The sequence below is a fragment of the Silurus aristotelis genome, assembly GCF_946808225.1.
Source record: "Silurus aristotelis genome assembly, chromosome: 12".
Lineage (NCBI taxonomy): Eukaryota > Metazoa > Chordata > Actinopteri > Siluriformes > Siluridae > Silurus > Silurus aristotelis.
The window spans coordinates 8,644,627-8,667,712 of NC_139585.1; the positions used below are offsets into that span (position 1 = coordinate 8,644,627).

Genomic DNA, 23,086 nt, shown 5'->3' on the forward strand with positions numbered 1-23,086 from the left:
GGTTTTACTGTTACATTTACATGGCCAGACTCTCTAATTGACTAATGTCAGGAGCAGCTGGCTGATTCGATGAAGTTTTATGTGTAAGCATATGTGGCTGTTATGGTTCAGCACATATTAACTTCACTATTCCAATATCTTTTAGCACTTCCTTAATGCATAAAAACCTGGCCTGACCTACACTTGTCAATCTCATTTGCAGGAAAGTACAGGGTACCCTAAATATTAAAAACCCTGGCAGAGCACAATGTGCAAGACAAAACCTTGGAACTCTACCACGTCGTTCCAACACACACTCTGGTGCAATGGGATTTCTGTTCCTAATGACTGTGCACCTTGAGTTATAGCCAGACCCCATCAACCCCTCCAGTAAGTCATGGTCTATTTTAAAAACATCTTGCATTTAAATACACTTTATTTGAAGTCCATCTGGAAATGTGATGTGCTTCCATGCTGTTCGCTGCCGAGTTCCCATGAACCATTATAGCTTCCCATACTTTTTGCCAAACATGGGACTGCAGCTACATCCTGTTTCGGAGAGGCTCTGAAAAATCTGCTGTGAAATGGCACTGGCTAATTACAGCATTGTGCTATGGAAAAAGCAGAGATTCAGTCCAAGTGCAAGAGTCCAAAAGCATATTGTTTCGGCATTAGGTTGCATGCTGGGAAAGGTAGAAGACAGAAGCATGATCTTGCTTTAACCCTAAGGTTAAGGAAATGGTGCGTGTTAACGGTTCCTTTTTTTCCTTACTTTTTTCAAGGAAATCTGCTGACTGATAAAGAATGTGCGGAAAATATAGCCCAGGCTCAGAGTTGTTTTGCTTTTGCAAGAATTGCTTAGCTGTAAATGTAGATTGTCGTAAAAACACTTGTTTTTGGTTAATTGAAAATATCAGTGTTGTTTATACATGTAGAGCATGTGTGCAAACATCATTAGCTTTTTGAACTTGTTCAGCGAAGTAAAACGTATTCGCTAATTAAAGGCCGCAGGTTTAACCCTGCATGCTCTGCTAGCATGTTTTTCCTGTCGTGTGTGTGTGTGTGTGTGTGTGTGTGTGTGTGTGGAGGGGGTGGGAGGTTCGTAGGGGCTGCAACTTATCATTTGCCTGTCAAGGGAGGTAAATTGAACCCTTGGTGGGGGCACGGTGATGGGTCAGCGGGCACAATTCTCCCGCCATCGCCCAATTTTACAGTGAAGGCAGAGAGAGAGAGAGAGAGAGAGAGAGAGAGAGAGAGAGAGAGAGAGAGAGAGAGAGAGAGAGAGAGAGAGAGCGTGAGAGAGAGAGAGAGAGAGCGTGAGCGAGAGAGGCCGTCAATCAAGGCGCTGTGCCGATCATTACTGGTTTGCAGCCGAGCAGAAAAACGGCGTAATAAACAGGTTGCGGCGACTCCATTGGGCTATTCATCGCAGGCGGCAAGGGGGCCGAGGCCTTCTGGCCTTGCTGTGAACAAAAATCCCAATCCAGCTGCTTGACCCTATTACTTCTACACGATATAGCTTCCTGTCAGTGTTGCGGCTGAAACAGTCCGCCGCGCAGAATCACTCTTCCCGACAGGTGAGCCCTAAGACCATTTATTTCAGCATCTGGCCACGCTCGGCCGAGTCTTTAACACGTCGCAAAGAGATGAAATCCTCTGCACCGGGCTTGCAGATCCACTCTGAGAACTGAAATCCTTCAGCAAAACAAGGTAGATCGGGTGCATATGCATTTTAGCCTCTCATGTGATTATTATGTGTAAAAGGTTTGTTTTGTTCGCTATGCAGCCAAGTGAAAATCCCCTTCTATTTACACGCATTCATCCAGTACTCCACCATGTCAGCAATGTAAAAAGTGAGCAACCAAACTTGCATTATGAAACATCCTTATGTGTGTGATGCATATTCTCTTTATATTTTGCTTCCTGTGAATGAACACACACATGTATTATGAACACACACAATGTGTGTAGTGGTATACAGTATTGTTTTTTCTTTTTTTTTCTTTCTTTTTTTATTATCCAAAATTACCTTTGGTCTTCAGCTTGCCTTTGAGGATTAGAAAGAAAAAGAGAGAAAGGGAAGTGGAATCGGGTTTGTTGCTGTGCTGAAGCATAATAAGGGTGGCATCATTGGCAGGCTCTGCCTCTACAAAGAGCTCAAATCTAGATGATATGCAGTATACATAGTCTCTCAGTGCAAACATAGGCACAGGTAGAGCACAGGGGTGTTTGATCCTGTCCTCCAATGTGTTTCTGAGTCCTCTTTCATCTAATCCGAGTTCTGCAAAATTGTCCCCCAGACTTTCACTTAAAACAGAAGGATAGATTACAAACTTGAGGAGCAAAGGCCTTCGTCCTGCATTTTATCATTTTTATTAAAGTTAGAATAAAAGATCAAGCTGAACAACATGCAGATTAATCGTAATTAATAAACGTGATTTTTAATTAGAAATATCACATTAAGGTTTTGCTGTTTTAACCCCTCCATTTTCATGTTGGCTAATGGTTTGCTACATCATGCACATTTATGTATAACTATTTGCTTTATTTCTACCCTGCAAAGACAATTTTAGTTGCCACCAAGTAAGTCCTTTAGTTCTTTTCCTGGTCTCCAGAACTCATTCTTCATCTGTAGTCAAACAGATCAACCTTTAGGCTTATATTACTATTAGTTCCATCTATGAGTTAATACTTGTCAAATTGTAGATCACATAATAGATCACTATTGAATTTTTGAATTTTAGTCCAAAATATGCATCTCCAATGTTAATTCTGTGTTGAATTTCACTTTACTATGACTTTGAACATGAGGTATGTCATTATAGAAGCATTCATTCTTTCATTTTCACAAGCCAAGTTTACAAGTTTACAAGCTTACAAGTTTAAGCATCATATTTTATTTGTACATTTGCAAATATTCCACAACTTTGCAGCTGTTGAACTGAAACTGTAAATAAAATAAACTGTGAATACCAATTTACCAGACTTTTTGCATATATCTATATATAAAAATATAATATATTTTAAAAATATATATTTAATTGCTTTTTATATTTATTTGAATTGATTTATTTGTTCCAAAATGCTGTAATTCTAAAGATAATATACTCAATACAGTGCAACCTTGATACGATGCGAGTTACTCTTAGTATGGTTCCAAATTAAAAGCAAACTATGTCGTGAGTGTCAAGGTCGCAAATATCAAGGTTCCACTGTATTTTATACATTTATTTATAAATATTCTCTTTCTAAGAAAGAGCATCCATTTTGCTTTAGGACATTCATATTCATATTCTTTTAGCACTTCTCAGGTATAGCAAGATAAACTACATAAAGAATGACCCATACATTTGTTTCCTTATTGAATGGCATTGTAACTGCACTACACTAATGCCTGCACTAAACCACTACAATCTAACGGTAACAAACTGCAGCATCAACTAACAAATTAGCATAACACTGGCTAAGCACAGTATAAATACTTCATAATAAGTGTGTTTTTCATATTAAAATCCTTAAATCCTTATTTATCACTTAGTATCATGAAGAAATTCAGAAAGCCAGTTTAACCCAATGGGTATCTTTTTTAAAAAAGTATTTAAGGTACCAGAACAATCTCCTGACTAGCAAAAATTTTGTTCATGTGCCCTTTCTGACCTTTGACCTTAGAAATGGTGCTGACTGGTTTGGTCAAGTGCAGGGGAAGTCAAGTGTGAAGCGCAGCCATCTGCCACAATCCGTAAATCAAACTAGGTGAGGGTTACCATAATCAATATAATCTAGTAAATAAATCCTGTTTCGCTTTTCAGCTTCACGGTAAAGCAGGCGACCCACATTGATTAAAGCGAAAGCTTGCAAGCTAACATAAACAAAGTAACAGAGGGGTCTGAAATCAATATATTCTCCACCTTCAACTTTAGTACAGTTAGTCAATGCGTTTCAGCTAGCATGATTTCTTTTTTTACGTTTGTGTACCTTCAGTATGTGTACGATTGTATTTCTTTGTTTGTGATAAATTTTAATAGTTTGAACTCATATAAATATATGTGAATTTCTGTTTACTGTAATGTGTTCAAATGATGATCAATTAAATGTATCTGTACAGCACCAATCACCAAAGCAAAGAAATAAAAAAATAAAAAGTAGACATTTTAGATGTATAAATTAGTCCCTATATATTTGTGCTTGTATGTTTAGCTCTAATGAGTGAGCCAGTGATAATAGTGGCAGGAAGAACTCCCGAAGATGACAATAAAAAGAAACCTTGAGAGGAACCCACTCTCATCTGAGTAACATTTGATATTCATTTGTTATAGTTTAATCATTGTTGAGGTTATCAGCTGTTTAATAATAAACACTTAAGAGCAAAACTGTTTGTTGCAAATGTAGTGCCAAGTTAAAGAGTAAAAAAATAATAAAGGTGCTTTTATCTCTCACACGTACATAAAATTATTTCTTCACATATGCCAGTGATTTTAGAAAGGTGGGGTCAGATTGCAGGGTCAGCTATGATACAGCACCTCTGGAGCACAGAGGGTTAAGGGCCTTGCTCAAGTACCCAAGAGCAACAGCTTGGAAATACCAGGGTTGGAACCACTGACCTTCCTATCAGTAACCCAGAGTCTTAACCACTGAGCAACCATTTCCATGAAGTAGCTAGGAGAACTGTTTATATTAATTACAGTTTAAAATCATCTCTTAGGTTCCTCAAGTGAAACCGTCGTACTGCCCATACAAAAAAAAAGTAATATTTAATTGGACCGCCTTTAGCTTTGATTACGGCACACATTCGCTGTGGCATCAAGTCAAGTTGATTTCTATAGCGCTTTTCACAATGGAAATTGTCTCAAAGCAGCTTTACGGAGTTTAAGAATTAAGGTGAATGATGTGTATTTATTTCTGATGAGCAGCCTGGGCGACTGTGCCAAGGAAAAACTCCCCTAGATGACATGAGGAAAAAAACCTCAAGAGGAACCAGACTCAAAAGGGGAACCCATCCTCATTTGGGTGATATCAAGAGTGATTATAAATCTTAAAACAATACAAAACACTGGAGAGTGAGAACAGACATGAGCACTGGAATGTAAGATTATGAATAATGTCCTTTCCACAGTCGTATACAGTCAGTAGATGTTATGGAACCAGGAGATACTCAGCAGCTCATAAAATAGCTCAACATTTGTGATTCAAGATGTTTGCGGGCTCGGCATCTACTTCTTTGAAGGTCCACGATCTTCATGAGGTGGGACGTGATTGGAGCTGGCATAACCTTAGGATGCCTCGGGATGGGTAAAGAGAGAGAAGCAGTGGAGAGGAATGATCATAGCTGCTGTTCATGATATTAACAAGCACAAGTTGATAATGAGCATTTGATCAGATGTACCGGAGCACAAGGTTATATATATGACGTTTGTTATGTGTGGGACTTGCTAAAAAGATACGTCTTTAATCTGCACTTAAACTGAGTGTGTCTGAGCCCCGAACACTGTCATGAAGACTATTCCAAGGTTTAGGAGCTAAATGTAAGAATGCTCTACCATCTTTAGTTGACTGTGCTTTTCTAGGAACTACTAGAAGTCCAGAGCTTTGAGATTTTAAAAAGCATGACGGATTGTAGTGTGTTAGAAGACTGTATAGATACATGGGAGCTAAACCATTTAGAGCTTTGAACGTAAGAACAGTAGCAATAGTTTGCAGTCAATTTGAAAGTCAGTGTAGGGATGATAAGATTGGGGTTATATGGTCATACTTTCTCGACCTTGTGAGAACTCTAGCTGCTGCATTCTGGACTAACTGTAGCTTGTCTATTAATGATGCAGGAAAGATTCTCAATAGGGTTAAGTGTAAAAATGATGTCTCATGCTTCCGACACCACTCTTTGACAATTTGAGCCCAATGAGTCATCAGGGAAGAAAAAAATAAATTGATGGAATAACCTGGTATTCAGTATATTCAGGTAGTGAGCTGACCTCATTCTTTTGGCACATAACGTTGCTGAACCGAGACCCGACCAACTGCAGCAACCGCAGATCATAGCTCTGCCTCCACAGGCTTGTTGGGTGCATCAGTTTATCTGCCTCTCTTCTTACCCTGATGTGCCCATCACTCTGGAACAGGGTAAATCTGGACTCATCAGACCACATGGCCTTCTTCCATTGCTCCAGAGTCCAACCTTTATGCTCTCTAGCAAATTGAAGCCTTTTTTTCTGATTAGCTTTACTGATAAGTGGTTTCCTTAAGGCTACACAGCTGTTTAGTCCTGTAAAGTCCTACACTATTAAACATAGCCATGAGTTCTACTGTTGTTTTTTTACGATTTGATTTCACCAAACTTTTAAGTGATCGCTGATTACGTTCATTCAAGATTTCTTCCTCGAAGATGATGGTTCTCAACTGTCTTTCCAGTTTTTGATAATGCGTTGGACAATTATTAATCCAATTTTAGTAGTTTCAGCAATCTCCTTAGATGTTTTCTTCGCCTGATGAATGCCAATAATTTGACCCTTCTGAAATAGATACAAGTTTTTAACAGGACGTGTCTTCCAACATGGTTGTTTAAGAAATGAGACGCTACTCACAGTTAGGTTTAAATAACTTGTTGCCAGGTGAAACAATCATCCATGCAGCAATTATCCTTTTACCTATTACATTTAGCTAAAACGTTTAATTATCTGACAATGGCTTTGATCCAATACAGACACACATTTTTAGATACACATCTGAGGATCTGACTCCGACTCAAATGCAGTGTTGGCATTTAAAATAATTTCCTTTTGATCAGCAGCTCAAAGACCTAAATTGTTTAAATATTTCAGAAATACCAGAAATGTCGAGTCCTCGAACCCTGAGTGCCATTTGAAATAAGTAAAAAAAAAGTACCTTTCATGCCCTTCTGAATCCAAACAGATGACTTTTAAGTCACCCCATTCATTGCCATTTCAACTCTGCTTCCTTAAGTCCACCATTAAGCACTTCGTACAGAATCCAATCAGTGCGTCAGGTAAATTGCTCTTCATCTGAGCAGATTAAGTGAGCCACTATTACCTTCGATTTAGTCACTGCGCCGAACCCCAGCACATTTCCACAGGGCCATTAGTAACACCTGGAGTCTTTCACATTAGTCGGAGAATCCGGCATCGTAAATTTCGGCCCATTAATGATTATTCCGACTTTTCAAGATAAATGGCTCAGTGTTTTTGATAATGAAAATATACACTCTGCTCAGAAACAGTTTCACACAGTCACATTACCTTTGTAATGTACTTCATGGTTGATCATATCAGACGACGTCATAACTTTTACCAGTACAGACTTATTTAAGCCGAGCTGTATTTCAAATTTGCTTTATTACGCAGGTTTCAGGTCTCCACATCTTGACAATGTGCTTCTTATTTAAATTAAATACTTATGTGGATAGGACTAAATTACAAGGTTGACCCTTGTTTCAGAACCACATAGTAGTACCTTAGACAGCGAAAGACATGATTACAAACATTAGGATGCAAAACATAATACAAAAAGGTTGATGAAAACAAGATTAAATATTATTTGCTGTTACACATACACATACATGCCTATAGTATAGTAGTTGCTGTGCATCTTTGCAACCTCTGTTGTTTTGCAAATCAATTAAAACTGTGGAGAGTGGAGAAATCCTAAAGATAAATAATAAAATAAATTATTTTAGAGTAGCAGAACATCCTACAGCACTTTATGCTTTCATTATTTCAGACAAATCCCATTTTCTCTGGTATAAATGGCTCGTTTTTTATGTTGAACACAAGTCAAATCTGGGACATTTAATGCCGTTTAAGATCGGTCAAGGCAACAATGTACCTTTGTCCTTTCCTGTGAGTACAACTACTCGAGATGATGCCAAGTCAAACATATCATGGATTTTATTTTCCTGTGGACTTATACAGGATACGCCAGAACAGGAAAGTAGTACGGCCTCTCTCCTGTGACTGGCTCTCAGTGACAGGAAAGCAAGGTTTCTCTGTATTTTATGTGACTTTTATCATGAAAATTGATTAGTTCAGGAGAAAAAAAAAGTGACACAATTTAACACAAGATCTTAAATAAGAGGTATAATTCATGGGGCATGGTGAAAATAGTCACCATCAGCTCTTTTATGACTGTGCCAGTCTTTTATGACTTCAAAGAAAATGTCAGTGGCAGCGAATGGTGTGCTACTGAATAACGGCCTTATAGTAAAAGGAGACATTTAAAAAAAATCTGATGCTGTCTGTACGGAGTTTTGCTGAGCATACAGTTTCTCCTGGTGAACAGAAGATCCGTACCATTTCTTCACTCTTGTCTTCTATCAGAATTCATTTCTGTGATATCTACCTAGCAATATGCTTCAACTGTAAAACCAATTGTTCCTTATGATGGTTCAGATTAGACTTTTTTTTATTAGGAATTACTCATGTCTTTCTTTCCTCTTAGCGAAAGAAATGGCTCGTTGTCTATTTACGATAACAAAACAGAAACGTTTTTACTATTGGTTGCTTTCCAAGACAGACAATGGTTATTTCAAAGAAACGTGTGTAAAATGTGTGTGGTTACTTCCTCCGAATCCTAAGGGCCATTTTATATCAAAGCCAGGAAGTACACATCCTTCGCAGACATATGGAACTTTAAAATACTTCCTCTGTCAATCCTGCGGGTGGAAAAGCGAGGGGAACAATTTGAAAGAAAAAGGTCTCTGGGTTCAATCTTGCATTTTAAATTCTACATGCACATCTCAGAGCTGAAAAAGAAAGACAGGACACTTTCAGTTATTCCCTGATATGAGATAATGGGAAGGATGACATTAATCAGTTCAAAAGATTTGCAGGTGTAACCTATGGCCTTGTCTTGCTTCACACTGTGGGAAAAAAAAATACAGAGCTTTTAAAATGATGTACAAAGCAGCACCAGGAATAATAATAATCGGCTAAAATGCCAATTAAGCATGTAATCGAATGTAATGTCATACTCACCCGGTGCTGTAATCAGGACAATGAAGTAAGTTACTTCCTGATTAACTTCTCTATTAGTCTTCATTTCGACTCTCAAACTTTTTTCCTCTTTAAATGCTAATCTTTCCGTCTGAATCTGTGCCTAATCTACTACAACTAATTACTGCGTCACAGCTGATAGGACGCTAGCGCACGGCTTCCCCGTCGACACTTGTACACAATTATTGTAGTCGCAGAAAAAAAAAACAAAGAAATCAATATTCCCAATCCAACTGTAAAAAAAAAACAATCAAGGAAACCAGGGACCGACACACAAAACAAAAAAAATAGCAGCAAATAATATTTATTAACCACATCTCCATCTACCACGGAGACCCGTATCCAGCGTTCTTTCTGCTCAGACGTGCGAAAGCTAGCTAATACACAACATGTAACAAGAGGTGACAGATGCCAATATATTTGTTGTGAAACACAGCGGTGTAATTGAAGAAATTAATGAGAAACAAAAGCAATAAGAGAGGAGAAGAGCGCTTTACATGAAAAGGGGAATGAGATCAGACGCCGCTCCTGCATGGTTATTGTACATAGTAGGAGTGGATTGCTGAGGAAACAGGGATGTACGCACAAACACAAACAATGAGTGCTGATGTGTTCAAGGGTATTGCCATTCTTTATGATTTCCTGACTAGTAAAAACAACGCCACACCTTCCTTCATAAAGCATTGACATTTTTGCTCTGTGTTATGACGCCTGTTAGAAATTAGACTTACCGAGGGAACTCATTGAGGGTCTGTCTGCTGTTATGGACCAGGGAACAAAGAGTGCTCAGGGACTGAAAGTCAACAGTGGGTGGCAAAAAAAATCTAAAAGTTTCCTAAAATCAAACATTTTCCTTCACAACATACAGTGTTTGCACAAACCACAATTATTGTTGAACCGCCCGTCTTTGTACGTATGATTTGTCCTTTATAGTTTAAGCTTAAAATAATCACTCTTACGGTACTCAGTAAGCTTTTATAACCTGTTCAGGTCAAATATAATAATCTTTACTGACTACTTTTCCCAGTATCTCTGGTTTATTCATTTCAAATGCTTAATTTGTATGGAAAGCTATACATGTCAAAGAAAAGCCCTGAGAAAACAATTTCATAATTAAATCTATTTAACTAATACTATAAAAAAAAAATCTGAATTGTGTAGGTGTGTCCAATTACACACTGCCTGACAGCATAAACAACGGGTGGACGGTGCTAATGCAAAAATATAAGGATATCAATGACAAAGCCTTGCTTCCATAACTCTTTTTACACATTTTATTGCATGCAGTGTGTGTGTATGTGGACTGTATAAATGTTTTTGGCACAGTGCTCATAGAAAAAGGCAAAATCCTGCAAAATTGTGTGTACTCCAGCCATATTTTCACTGTTCCAGCTAGTTTAAGAAACTAACCTCAACAGCAAATAATTGCATAATAAAATACTGAAGCAGCACATACTGGGTATCACACCTAGTTTAATGTAGTGGTTTAAAAAGAATAAAATACAAAAAAATTTTCTTTGTTGTTCTCTCATGTACTATAACTTTCTACTATGATACAGTAATAAGTAGATATTAATCATTTAGGGCCTTTTTTTTCTATTCTAGTAAAGCTTGGTGAGATCAAATAAAAACATGAAAAACAATGTCAGAAAGAGTCTTGTGTCTAGTGTAGATTGTAAGTATTACAAAGATTGTTCAATCTGATTTGCTTTCCTGTCAGTTTTTAAACAATGCTTAGTGTTCATAATGAAAAAAATCTTAAATCGATACACCTCTTAATACCATCATTAGCCACGGCTATAGAAACCATCAATATTGTAGAGAAACGAATGTATAATGGAGCGCTGCATCACAGACAGGTACCTCATGCAGTGAGACTGAATGATTTTACTAAAGCAAGAAACCAAATGAACGCAATTCAACAAGTCTCATTTCACTGCAGACACAACTGCACTGCCTGCTTACATCAACTCTAGCAGAAGTATCAATATTAACCCCATACACCCATGCATTTTTGTGCATTTTTTCCTTGCAATTTGGTTTCCCTGAAACCATGAACCATGTGTTTTGTGCAAATTCTATAGGAAAGAAAATGCAAAATAGAAATAGTTAATGAAAAAGCATAACTTTTCAACTGTTATGGCTGACCTTTCCTCACAATGTCGAAAGTCCATCATGAAAATGTCCTTGTAAGTAAATCTAAAAGCAATTCAGTTTCTTCTCCTCCATCAGCCATTGTGGAATGAAAAAACAGCCTTCAAAGCCACACAGATATATTTATATATCTGTATATATCTGTATATTTATATATCTTATATTTGAGCTTGTGCAGATTGCTACAGTGTGTTTGGGAGCTCTGAGTAGTGCGCTCTCTGACTATCCAATCAAAGAGCGTGAAACTGTTGACATTATTGTATGCCTGCTATATACCGACTCAAAATCTCATTGTTGAAGCAACATCTTTAAAAAAAACATGGATTGAAAGATATAGGGTGATCACAGTATTCATTCTAAAGGCTTGAGGCAGATTTATTTGAGTTTGGCAGCACGTGATTTTAAGTCAAGAATCTTTTATTGTCATTTCAACCATACACAGCTGATGCAGTACACAGTAAAATGAGAGAAGAACCCTGGTGCTACATAAGACAATATAGCACTACATCACACCACACAATAAAGAGCCACATACAGAAAACAGAGCTAAGGACTAAAGTAAGTTGTTATATAGCCACATAAATTGCATTGTGTGCAAACAGTGAAGACAAATGTGATGGCTGAAATCTAATATTATAGAAACATAAACAGACACTCAGCCGCTCAGCTTCTCGAAAGAAACACAATGTAATTAAGAGAACAGACTATTGGGAATATCGTAATACCTATTCATGGACAGAATTATATTAAAATCAGTGATTCTGATTCTGAGTTGATGCTAATTTTGAGTCCAGAATGCCTTGCTGGCCCTGATGGACCCAATATCAGTACCATAGTTAGAGAGCCATTTTTCTAATGTTCAAATCGGTGCATTATTTGAAAAGTTTAAGAAACTTATTGTAATATGGACAGAAAACTGTCTGTTACACTTTACAATGCAATACAAACATAATGACAAATTCACAAAATAACGTGACAAAATTACAAACGAAAGAACAAAGTCATATGTGCATATATAAAGTGTACAGTGTGCAGAAGAAACATGGAAGACATGCATATAAAAGTCCTGCTGACATAGACTGGTTTGTAGTCCATATTGTTATTTACATTTGTAAAAGGGATTGTGTGTGGTACTTTATATATGTACCGTATTTTTCGCTACTTTTTCCCACGTTTTGAACCCCGCGGCTTAAACAACGAAGCGGCTTATTTATTAATTTTTCCTGGGTTTTTCCCGGTTTCACAAACTTCAAGCCAAAAAACTGAGCCCCATAACATTAGACCAATAAAACTTCCGACGGCATCGGGAAAAACATTTTTTTTTTTAAACGCACGACGATGCCAAAAGATAAACTCCAGAGAGAAATAGTTGTGAAAGGAAGGAGGAAGACAGTGAACAATGACTTTCTTGGTGGGCTACTGTTTAGATAGAAGCCGTTGTAACGCGTTGAGTCTGGGTGAAGGGAGAGCTCGCTAACTCCAGTTACAACAGAAATCATATAAGCACAGACAGGTTTCCAAAACTCGTGCTTTTTTATTTTTCTTGGCAACAGCGTTACGGGTTAGTCAAAGAAACTTAGAATGAGCATCAGAAAATAATAAGGACATATTCCTCAGCCTTGCACACATGCAGTAATACCGGAAAAAGGCGGCGGCAGGCTATTCCCAAAATGCCTCTATGCTCCTAAAGGAGCCAGAACATATTTCACCCGTTACACCGTGTAACAGACACTGTCTTTAGTTAAGGCCTGTGTTAAGTTCATTAGTTTCAGTGTAGACACCTGCAACTTTTAGACAGGTGTGGCTTATTTATGTTCAAAATAAAAATCTTTGTCAAATTCAGTGGGTGCGGCTTATATATATATATATATATTCATTCATTTTCTCCTGCTTATCCGTAATTCGGGTCGCGGGGGCAGCAGTCTAAGCAGGCCCCCGCCTTCTGCCCAATCCTCACAGCACCGTCCCTTACGGGGACGCAGGTGGTGAGCCCACGGGAAGGCGGCCCCACGTCACTCCGACGTCACGGACCTTGATATTTCCCTCGTAAGGGACCCCCGGAGCATAGAGGGTTAAGGGCCTTGCTCAAGGGCCCAAGAGTGGCAGCCTTGCGATACCGGGGCTTGAACCCCAGACCTTCCGATCGGCAACCCAGCGCCCTCAACCGCTGGAGCCACCACTCCCCCATATGCGCTTTATAGTCCGGAAATTATGGTATGTGTGTGCAAGGTATCAACAGGTAAACTCAAAATATTAGTCTTACATTCCACCTCAGTGTAAGGTGAAACTTTAACTCAAACAGATACTGTATCCAAATTCATTGCTAACATTTCTAACTAGTTTTAGACACAAACAGTCTGATTAAGTAGGAGTCACTTTAATGTGGAATGTGACTGAGGTGAAAGAGAAGCTGATGTCAGTAAAGAGGTAGTTCTGATTGGTAATTGGGTTACACTGTTTAGTCATCAGCTCTACTGATCTGGTTCAGTTGACCAGGAGACAATGACTATGACATTGACAATAATTTATATTGCAGTTAAAACTGTAAGAAAATTTAGAAAAGTTTAGAAAAATTGAAATGCAACTTAAACTGTGTGTGGAAACAAACATAATCCTAACATTAGGTTTGTTTTACGGGTAAACATTCTTGATAAGCTGTGGATACTTACTTTTCCTAATGTCACACTATTACGATTTCAGCAACTTTCCAAATTTAGCAATCACAAACAAGAGTCTTTTTAGCATCCTCAAATAATAAAATAAATGTTTTCAATTTGTAACTTTCTACCACAATTGTAGTTATACAATATAAATCCGAGTCCTGAATTTCTTCATTGCTGAACTATGCTGGCTTATGTTGTTCATATCAAAGTTCGTTATACTTAAGAAAACAAAAAATTCAACATAAAAAGTATTACATTCTTTAAAAAAAAAAACAGTCTATCAACTTTTCTCTAAGGATTATTTTAATAGGAAATACATTGGCTTAAAGATGATCTATCTATCTTATATATAATAAAAGTGAGAACACGGCTTACATTTACCAGCTATTTCAGTAAATCTTCTGAAGGGACAATACTATAGAAATAAAACTTGAATATATTTTAGAGTGATTAATGTGCAGCTTGTATAGCAGAATAGATTTACTGCCTACTGAAAATAACATACAGCCATTATTGTCTAAATTGATGGCAACAAAAGTAAGTACACCCTAAAAGATAATAGCTATATGTCGTGTAACCATGCAATTCCACATGTCCTATTCATCATGTTCATGTTTTTGTCTGCTTGACAGGACCATACGTATTTGTGTATCCTATATTAGAGCAGTTAAAATTTGGTGCTTTGAGTACAATTCTCTCATACTGATCACTGGATCAACATGGCACCTCATGGAAAAGACTCTCTGAGGATTTGAGAATTAGAATTGTTGCTCTCCACAATGATGCCGAGGCTATAAGAAGTTCGGTATCACCCTAAAACTAAGTTACAGTACAGTGGCCAGAGTCATACAGAGGTTTTCCAAGACGGGTTCCACTAGGAACAGACCTCTCAAAGGTCCATCAAAGAAGTTAGGTCCTCGTGCTGTGCATCAGGTGCAGAAGCTGCTTCAAAAAACTGACCAGTGCTCAGACCATGCGCCACACACTGACACAAGTCAGTTTGCCTTGACATCGTCCCAGAAGGATGCCGCTTCTGAAGCTGGCTCACAAGAAAGCCTGCAGTTTGCTAAAGACAACCTGTCCTAGAGCATGAATTACTGAAACAATAGTCAAGTATGGTGGTTTTAGCATCATGGTCTGGGGCTGCATTACTGCTGCTGGTACTGCAAAGCTGTGGTTTATTGAGGGAAACATGGATTCTAATGACCTTCTGAAGCAGAAAATGATTCCCTCCTTTTAGAAACTGGGCCAAACTGCAGTTTCCAACATTAAAATGACCCAAACACACCACCAATGTTAAACTGCCTTGCTGAAGGTGAAGGTGAAGGTAAAGGTGATGGAGTGGCCAAGTATGTCTCCTGACCTGAACCCTATTAAGCACCTGTGGTGCATTCTCACGCAGAAGGTGAAGAAGTGTCGTGTGTCTAACATCCAGCAGCTTTGTGCTGTCATTATGGGGGAGTGGAAGAGGATCCAAGCAACAATCTGTGCAGCTCTGGTGAGTTCCATGTCCAGGAGGATTAAGGCAGTGCTAGAAAACAATGGTAGTCACACATAATATTTGCGGGTTTCATATGTTCCCCTAGGGTGTACTCACTTTTGTGAGATACTGTATATATATTAAATATATATATAAAACATGCCTTAGACAATAGAATTTTTACTAAGAAATTAGAATAATAGCTAAGAGTAATACAATTCTTTTTCTTTTTGTTATGTAGATATTAAAGTTTGTAGACAACTAAAATGACCTTACATTACCTAATATATCAGATATCAGGAACCAGTGCTTCAGCTTTATAATTCTAGCTCAGGAGTCATTTGCTCCATTAGCAGAAGAAGAAGTAGAGTTTATAATCTTACAGGGAGAAAGTTAATTTTAATGTCCATCCTGCCAGATCATAAAGCAGCTGCATTATGATCATTCACAGGTCATGGGGGATAATGGACAATGTAGGAGACAAAAGATCACAAAGGACATTTGATCAGATAAATGAAGCAACTATCAGAATCTCAAGCTGGGAATTTATTTTGAAATAATAATAATAATCTTAAAAATCTTTTTTAAATCATATCCACACAAAATTATTTCGAAAGATCTAAAATGTAAAAATATAATGTATTTTATTAAGTAAGAAAAAATTCTTTATTTTTTTTTAAAGCCTGCTCCAAATCATATAGCACTACTAAGAATTGGATGCTCTTAGGGCATGAAATAGACCAATGCTTTCACACCTATGACCCCCACCACCCCCACCCTCATATTTCATGTATTTCAGCATATTAATTAATAATACAGTATTTGACATTTGTTAGAAAGTGAATGAACAAAAATGTGTGAAAAAAAACACGCTTTTTAATTTAAATGCATTCATTTGAAGACAGAATACTCTATATGGACAAAAGTATTGGAACACCAGACTTTTCCATCCATATGTGGTTAGTCCGCAAACTGCTACCACAAAGTTGTAGGAACACAATTGGATCGGATGTCTTTGAATGTCGTAGTACTACATTTTTGCTAGCTTCAACTAGGAGACCCAAATCTATTCCAGGATAATGCCCCTGTGCACAATGCAAGCTCCATAAAGATATGCTTTACATGGTTTGGAGGGGATTATCCTAAGGTCAGAGCTTTATAGCAGGTCACTCATGTCTATCAAACACCTTTAGAACGGCGATTGGTCCAAAGACCTCCTCACTCTTTATCAGTACCTGACTTTACTAACACCCATGTGGCTGAATGAGGGTTAGGGTCCCTTCCCAGAAAAGTGAAGGTTACTACAAAAGCAAATGAGGACTAAATATGGAATTGGATGTTTTAAAAAGCAAATATGAATTTTATGGTCAGGTGTCCACAAACTTTTGTCAATAGATTGTATTTCTTCCTGAAAGATGATAGAAAAAGTAATTTCATATTTAATGACTGATTAAACTAAGATTGTTTTAACAGTTCACATTTACCCCTGGTGGTCTAGTGGTTAAGATGCAGCGCTCCCACCGCTGCGACCCGGGTTCGATTCCCGGTCAGGGAACCATCCCCAGCCACTCTTAGTGCCGGTCCCAAGCCCGGATAAATTGGGGAGGGTTGCGTTAGGAAGGGCATCCAGCGTAAAACATGTGCCAAATCAAACGTGCGGAGGATCCGCTGTGGCGACCCCTAACGGGAGAAGCCGAAAAGAAAAAGTTTTAACAGTTCACATTTGACTGAATAAGAAATAAAGACATTCTAGATTTTGCAGCACTTTCCCCTGTTCCATGTTTATTTAAGAACATTTCAGCATTTCAGTAGAACATTTTAATTTTACGATTGAGCTACAGTAGCAATAAAGTATTTTTCTTCAGAAGCACATATTTTTATTTTATAAGTACACATTCAAATGAACCTATATGGCATTAAATGTCACTCAGAAAAAAAAAAAAGGTCCACCAGGCTTTCACATAGATATGTTCTTTTTTTTTTATTATTTCTTTTTATCTAGTTTAAAAAAAAATCTCATAAAACATATTTCATCTATAGCCAATTAGAAAGCAACAGGCAGCTAAAGGTCAAGAAGTGAGAAATGAGAAGTGAAACGTTTATACACTTCACACACATTCATTATTATTATTATTATTATTATTATTATTATTATTATTATTATTATTATTATTATTATTATTATTATTATTATTGTTTTATTTATTATTATGAAATTTCTTAATCTGTATGTACATTAATATCTAAAAATATTGTAAGAGATCTGTAGGTCTTATTGTAATTACTTTTTTGCATTTTTTAAATCTATAAAAATGTGCATCATATTTTCTTGTGGAGAACAATGTTCAGGTTGTAAATGATAGGATGAGACAAAACCGCATTTAATCAAATAAGTAGTCAAGATTGCAAGTCCAAGAAAAGCACAAGTTGATATATAATCATTGTTGAGTCATTGGGATGTTGAAGCTTATTTAAATAAAAATTGGAAACCATCAAATCTTTTTCAAATTAATGCTTTACTACAACTACCTGTCTTCAGATGTGCTGGTGATGGTATGACATTACTTCTTGGAATAATTACTTCTTGTCAAACTAAGTACATGCAAAAAGAACATTTGCCATGTACATTTGCCAAACCCCTAGTCAAGACCAAAGCCATATTTAGTAGGACCAGTGCCTGAGAACATGAAAAGTCTGAGTACAAGGCCAAGTCAATACAGAGATCCAGCCTTTCACATTACCAGGGGTGATTTTTGTTTAATTGTGCAAACAAAAATTGTTCTAAATAGGGTTACAGAGAGCTTTTAGGCTCAAGGGGGAAAGGAATGTAGGCAACAGTTCAAACCAAAATTTGCCTATTATTTGCCACAGACATTAATTGCACTTTTCAGGGACTCTCTTTACAAAACCACATGCTTACACATGTCTCCTTGTGTCCAGCTCGGTCTCCTGAGGCCTCTGTCTCTCTCCATTTTCTCTTCTCTGCTGCTCACTGAAACAGAGAACATTCATTAGTCAAACCATCATCAGGTGTGCTCTCTTTACCACTTTGTTCCTCTAGCTCTACCCTCTATTCACAAACCGGCACGTTTTCATAAAAAAAACGCATATTTTTTTTTCTCGATTTTGGCCTTCCATCCACACTGAGACGACGTTTTTCAGCCAACGAATATGTAGCTTTTCGAAATGACACATTTTTTGTCATTGCCATGACGTTTCAAATAGCCAAAAGGTAAACAACAGGCAGATATGACGCAGTTCGAAACGTCTTTTTTTTAGCTCGGTTTGCTCGTGCATAGTTCAAGCGTTTTCAGACGTTTCAGTGTGGATGAGCAACTTCTGGGAAACAACTGAAAATTAATGTGTGTACACAGAGTGTTTTTAGACGAAAACAACAGTAAATGCATCATGGTGTAGACATATAATTAGTATATACATTTGATAATGGTGTTTATCTTAAATTAATCAAATCAGACTTTAGCTACCATGCAAGCTAAAAAAAACAAAAAGCAATTTCACAAACAAACTTACTGCATATGTATAACTGGTTCAAAATCTGTTCTTCTGCTAATTCAAGAAATATTTTTGTCTGTGCAGAAACAAGTTAACAATTATAGTGAATTCTTTTTTATATAATCACTGTCAATTGTTGGCCCGTGTCAGTTACCTTGGGGTTGTGATGTGTTCCAAGGGGGAAAGAAATCACATGACACTTTACCCATAAATGCATGACACATATGACCTAAAGTAGAGTTATTTACCCTGCACTAACCCTCCTGACACCACACATCCTCTACAATATCTCCCTACAGCAGAATAGTTGCCCCAAGACCTCTCTATTCTCTCTCTCTCTCTCTCTCTCTCTCTCTCTCTCTCTCTCTCTCTCTCTCTCTCTCTCTCTCTCTCTCTCTCTTTCAGTCTCTCAGTTTTCTCAGTAATTAGCATAGCACTGGTCTCTGGTGAGGATATATGAAATCTAAACAGAGAGAGAATGGAGAGAAAATAGCAACAACAAGAGAACAGACCAGTTTAAGCATCACCCTTCAGTAATTCAAACCAGCTATGTCCTCATCACGCACTACCAACCCACCCACCCACACCCACACACACACACACACACACACACACACACACACACACACACACACACACACACACACACGAACACATACACACACACATACACACATGCGGTCAACCTTCTGCAACCACGCTTCTGGTTTCCTGCACTGCTAAAGTAACTGTTAAGTTTCCAAACAGGATTTACAGTCACAAGTCACAACAGAAGCCACCTTAACTGTTCCAGATCCTGGGGCCTAATTCACAATGACCATAGAAAAGTAGAGTAGAAAACCTCTAAACAAACTCTTCTAACTTTACACAACAGTCTCTCTAACTCTAGTTTTGGTGCTCCAAAAAAAAAAAATATCATGCATGATTTTTCCACTCAGCAAATGTGTTTCTATAGGCAATGACCTTTCAAGCGAATGTACTTCAACACCCAGAGGCTGATTATAGGCCTATAAATAATATTGAATTCATTGGCAAATTATGAAACCCTTGTAAATTTTAATGCCAGGGTGGTTCTACACTTCTGTAGAATAGGTGTGCGTGTTTTAAGTAGGCAAGCTGGTGACGTAAACGTAACTTTTTTTCCCCCGTCTTCGTTCTTTCTTTCTGTCTTCCATCAGCCTGAAGCAACTAATGAATCAAGTGACTTAAGTGGGCCGGCGTGTTCACTCTGTTTATAGAGAGGTGCATTATTCAACACCTTTACAGTTATGGCAGAGTGAGGCGACTGAACCTGAACACGGACTCATTCCCTCTAGCAGATTTTTTTCTTGTCTCTCTGGTCCACTTGGCTCAAATTTTCTAAATGGCTCATATTCACACAAAGTAATGTATTCATTTATTTTTACTGGTTTACTCCAGTAACATCTATGAACGTTCCTAATACCAATAATACATCTATGTCTTATGGGAAAGCAAGTGTCATCCTCACAAGTAATGAAGTATTTCTGATCTGATTTCAGCCTTTCCATTATTCTAGCATACACACACACACACACACACACACACACACACACACACACACACACACACACACACACAAAGCCCCTGGGGTGTATCCTGGGCCCATCTCAAAAGTGCATGCCAGTAATTTTCACCTGTATGAGAAAACACGGGTGAAAATGATTGCAAACGGAAACACAAGAGCTCTGTAAGGAAAACGAAGCATTGTTAGCATGGCGCTGCGCAAAATCCGCCCTTAGGCTAAATGGAATATCTCCATTTGTGTGACATCAGGCGATTTATTTTTTTTTCCCGAGGTTGTAATCGCGTTTTTGCACAATCGGGCGTGCTAAGATTTAACTTACAAATGAGTGTAATTGCGTAATGGGATATTGTTATTTGAATGGGATGCAGTTTATCCTCTATGGTGACTGACAGAAACCTGGTGCGAGCGCAGACTCAGTGTGCTTTATGTCTGTCAGTGTGTATAATACGTTTAAATAATAAATTGCATTGATGTAACATTTTTAGTATGCTGAAATGAATTCGAATGAACTGGGATTATAAGAGGAACATTTGAGGCAGCTGTGTGCTCGGCGAGAAGGCGACAGTGTAATGGGATAATGGTGACTAATGATTCCTTGACTGGATTTGTTGAACTAAATTTGTAGCTCGTCCATTACAGATATTTTAACCGTGCTAGGATATAGTGCTTTCATTTAGCACAGCTTTTCCCACTGTGACACATGGCATCACACGACCAAGTGGAGAAGCAACACGACATCTCTGAGGTCAGTAACTCACAAAAAGTCTTGTCCAGTGAATATCAGAATACATTAAAATAAATTAAGACGTTAAGTGCAGGGTTGTTGATAGGTGATCATTTTGCAACACAAATCTGAAAATAATAATTTTATCTAAAATTGAGATTATTCACTGAAGTTTAAAAAGTTTGCCCTTGTCAGGTTTATAAATCACACATTATACATGTATTGCAATATTAATGTATGCATGTGCTTTTGACACATACAATGTATTTCTATGTCACATTTACAAGTTTTAATGATATTATTTTAGTTATTAATTATTTATCATTTCAATATTATTCATATGATGCCATGTGTGTATGTTACTCACATGTACACATATCCCAATGCATGATGTCAAAATGCTTCTTTATATGTGAGTTTTGTTAAAAAAATTAGCAAAATACTGTTAATTTGTCAAAAATGGAACATAACATTCTGTCTTCTATTCATGTATTAATAAAAAACATCTGCAAACATATATAAAATTAATAAGCAAACAAAACAAACAAACAACATCAAAAATATATATACAGGCATATGTATGTAATTAATAAATCAATGAATATAAAATAAAACCAATTACCAAATTAATAAAATATATATAGATTCATTATATATAATTTTTTTTAATTCATTTATATAATTTATTTTTGTGAGGTTACCTCTTAAAACTAAGGCATTAATATTCTGGACTAGAAATAGCTATAATTTATGGACCACACACACACACACACACACACACACACACACACACACACACACACACACACACACACACACACACACACACACACACACACACACTTTTACTGCATTAAATGTGTAGATAGCATATCTATTCATTCAGCAAGGAATTTCTGGGAAGAGGAAGGTCCTCCCAGGGTGTGTGTGTGTGTGTGTGTGTGTGTGTGTGTGTGTGTGTGTGTGTGTGTGTGTGTGTGTGTGTGTGTGTGTGTGTGTGAGTTGGAGTGAGTGTCATTGTCATTTGCCAATGGTGTCCATCTCTGCCTTTCCATCCTCAGGGTGTGCCAGATGCCAGGAAAAGTACCCGGGTGCCATTACACAACATATATACACACACACACACAAACACACACACACACACACACACACACACACACACACACACACACACACACACACACACACACACACACACACACACACACAAAGTCAGCGAGTAGGTAGCTGTGAGAGGATGTGGAGTTTTAGAGGGAGGTGCAGAAGTGATGCAGAGAGCCTGAGTAAAAGATAGAGCTAGAGATGGAGTGATGAGAGGGAAGGTGGAGGGACACGATGACTGGGTAATATTGGCTCTGGGCCTCAGAGCCATAAGAAACATCATCCCTATTACTGGCTGTAAAAGATGTAAATGTGGTGAGATAATCAGGTGTACGGCCGCAGGCTGTTTTTTTTGCACCACCGCTCTCCCGGCCCCCGGCCCCTGCGATGAACGAGGGATTAAAAGAGGCAAGCTGAGAGGGGCCAAGTTCACTTCGCTCCAAGCGAGCCCCTAACCAAACCCGCCGGAGAAAGCCTTGGTTCACTTGAAAGTCTTTCTTAACACTCACCGTCACCAAGAACAAGCACAAGCAAATAGATGGAGAGTGAGGGGAAACGTTACTCTTTTGGGCAGGTTGCAGGGACCCAGGAAGCGACAAGAAATATTTTTCTGCTCTCACCTGGGCATTGGATCAATTGCTTTTTGGATGCAGGACACTAAATGAGCACAAAGTTGCTGGCTTAAGAAAATAGAAGCAGGAAAATAATAAGAACTACCTATGTCTATGAACATGAAATTATCATTTTCTGCATAGAGGGAGGATGTGAGGTTGAAGGTGTGATATAAAAACGTGATCATGCTTTTAGGAGCCTGGGAAGCTTCTCTCTCTCTCTCTCTCTCTCTCTCTCTCTCTCTCTCTCTCTCTCTCTCTCTCTCTCTCTCTCTCTCTCTCTCTCTCTCTCCATCATTCTCTCTCTCCATCT

At 37.9% G+C, this 23,086-nt stretch overlaps 1 long non-coding RNA gene across 1 annotated transcript in view; it reads left to right on the plus strand.

Moving 5' to 3' along the window:
• Window positions 1-20,997: 20,997 nt before the first annotated feature.
• Window positions 20,998-23,086, plus strand: part of LOC310734541 — a 4,163-nt gene continuing 2,074 nt past the window's right edge. The window contains exon 1 of the long non-coding RNA XR_014536064.1: window positions 20,998-21,082. This is a non-coding gene — a long non-coding RNA (uncharacterized lncRNA). The remainder of the gene's footprint in view (window positions 21,083-23,086) is intronic.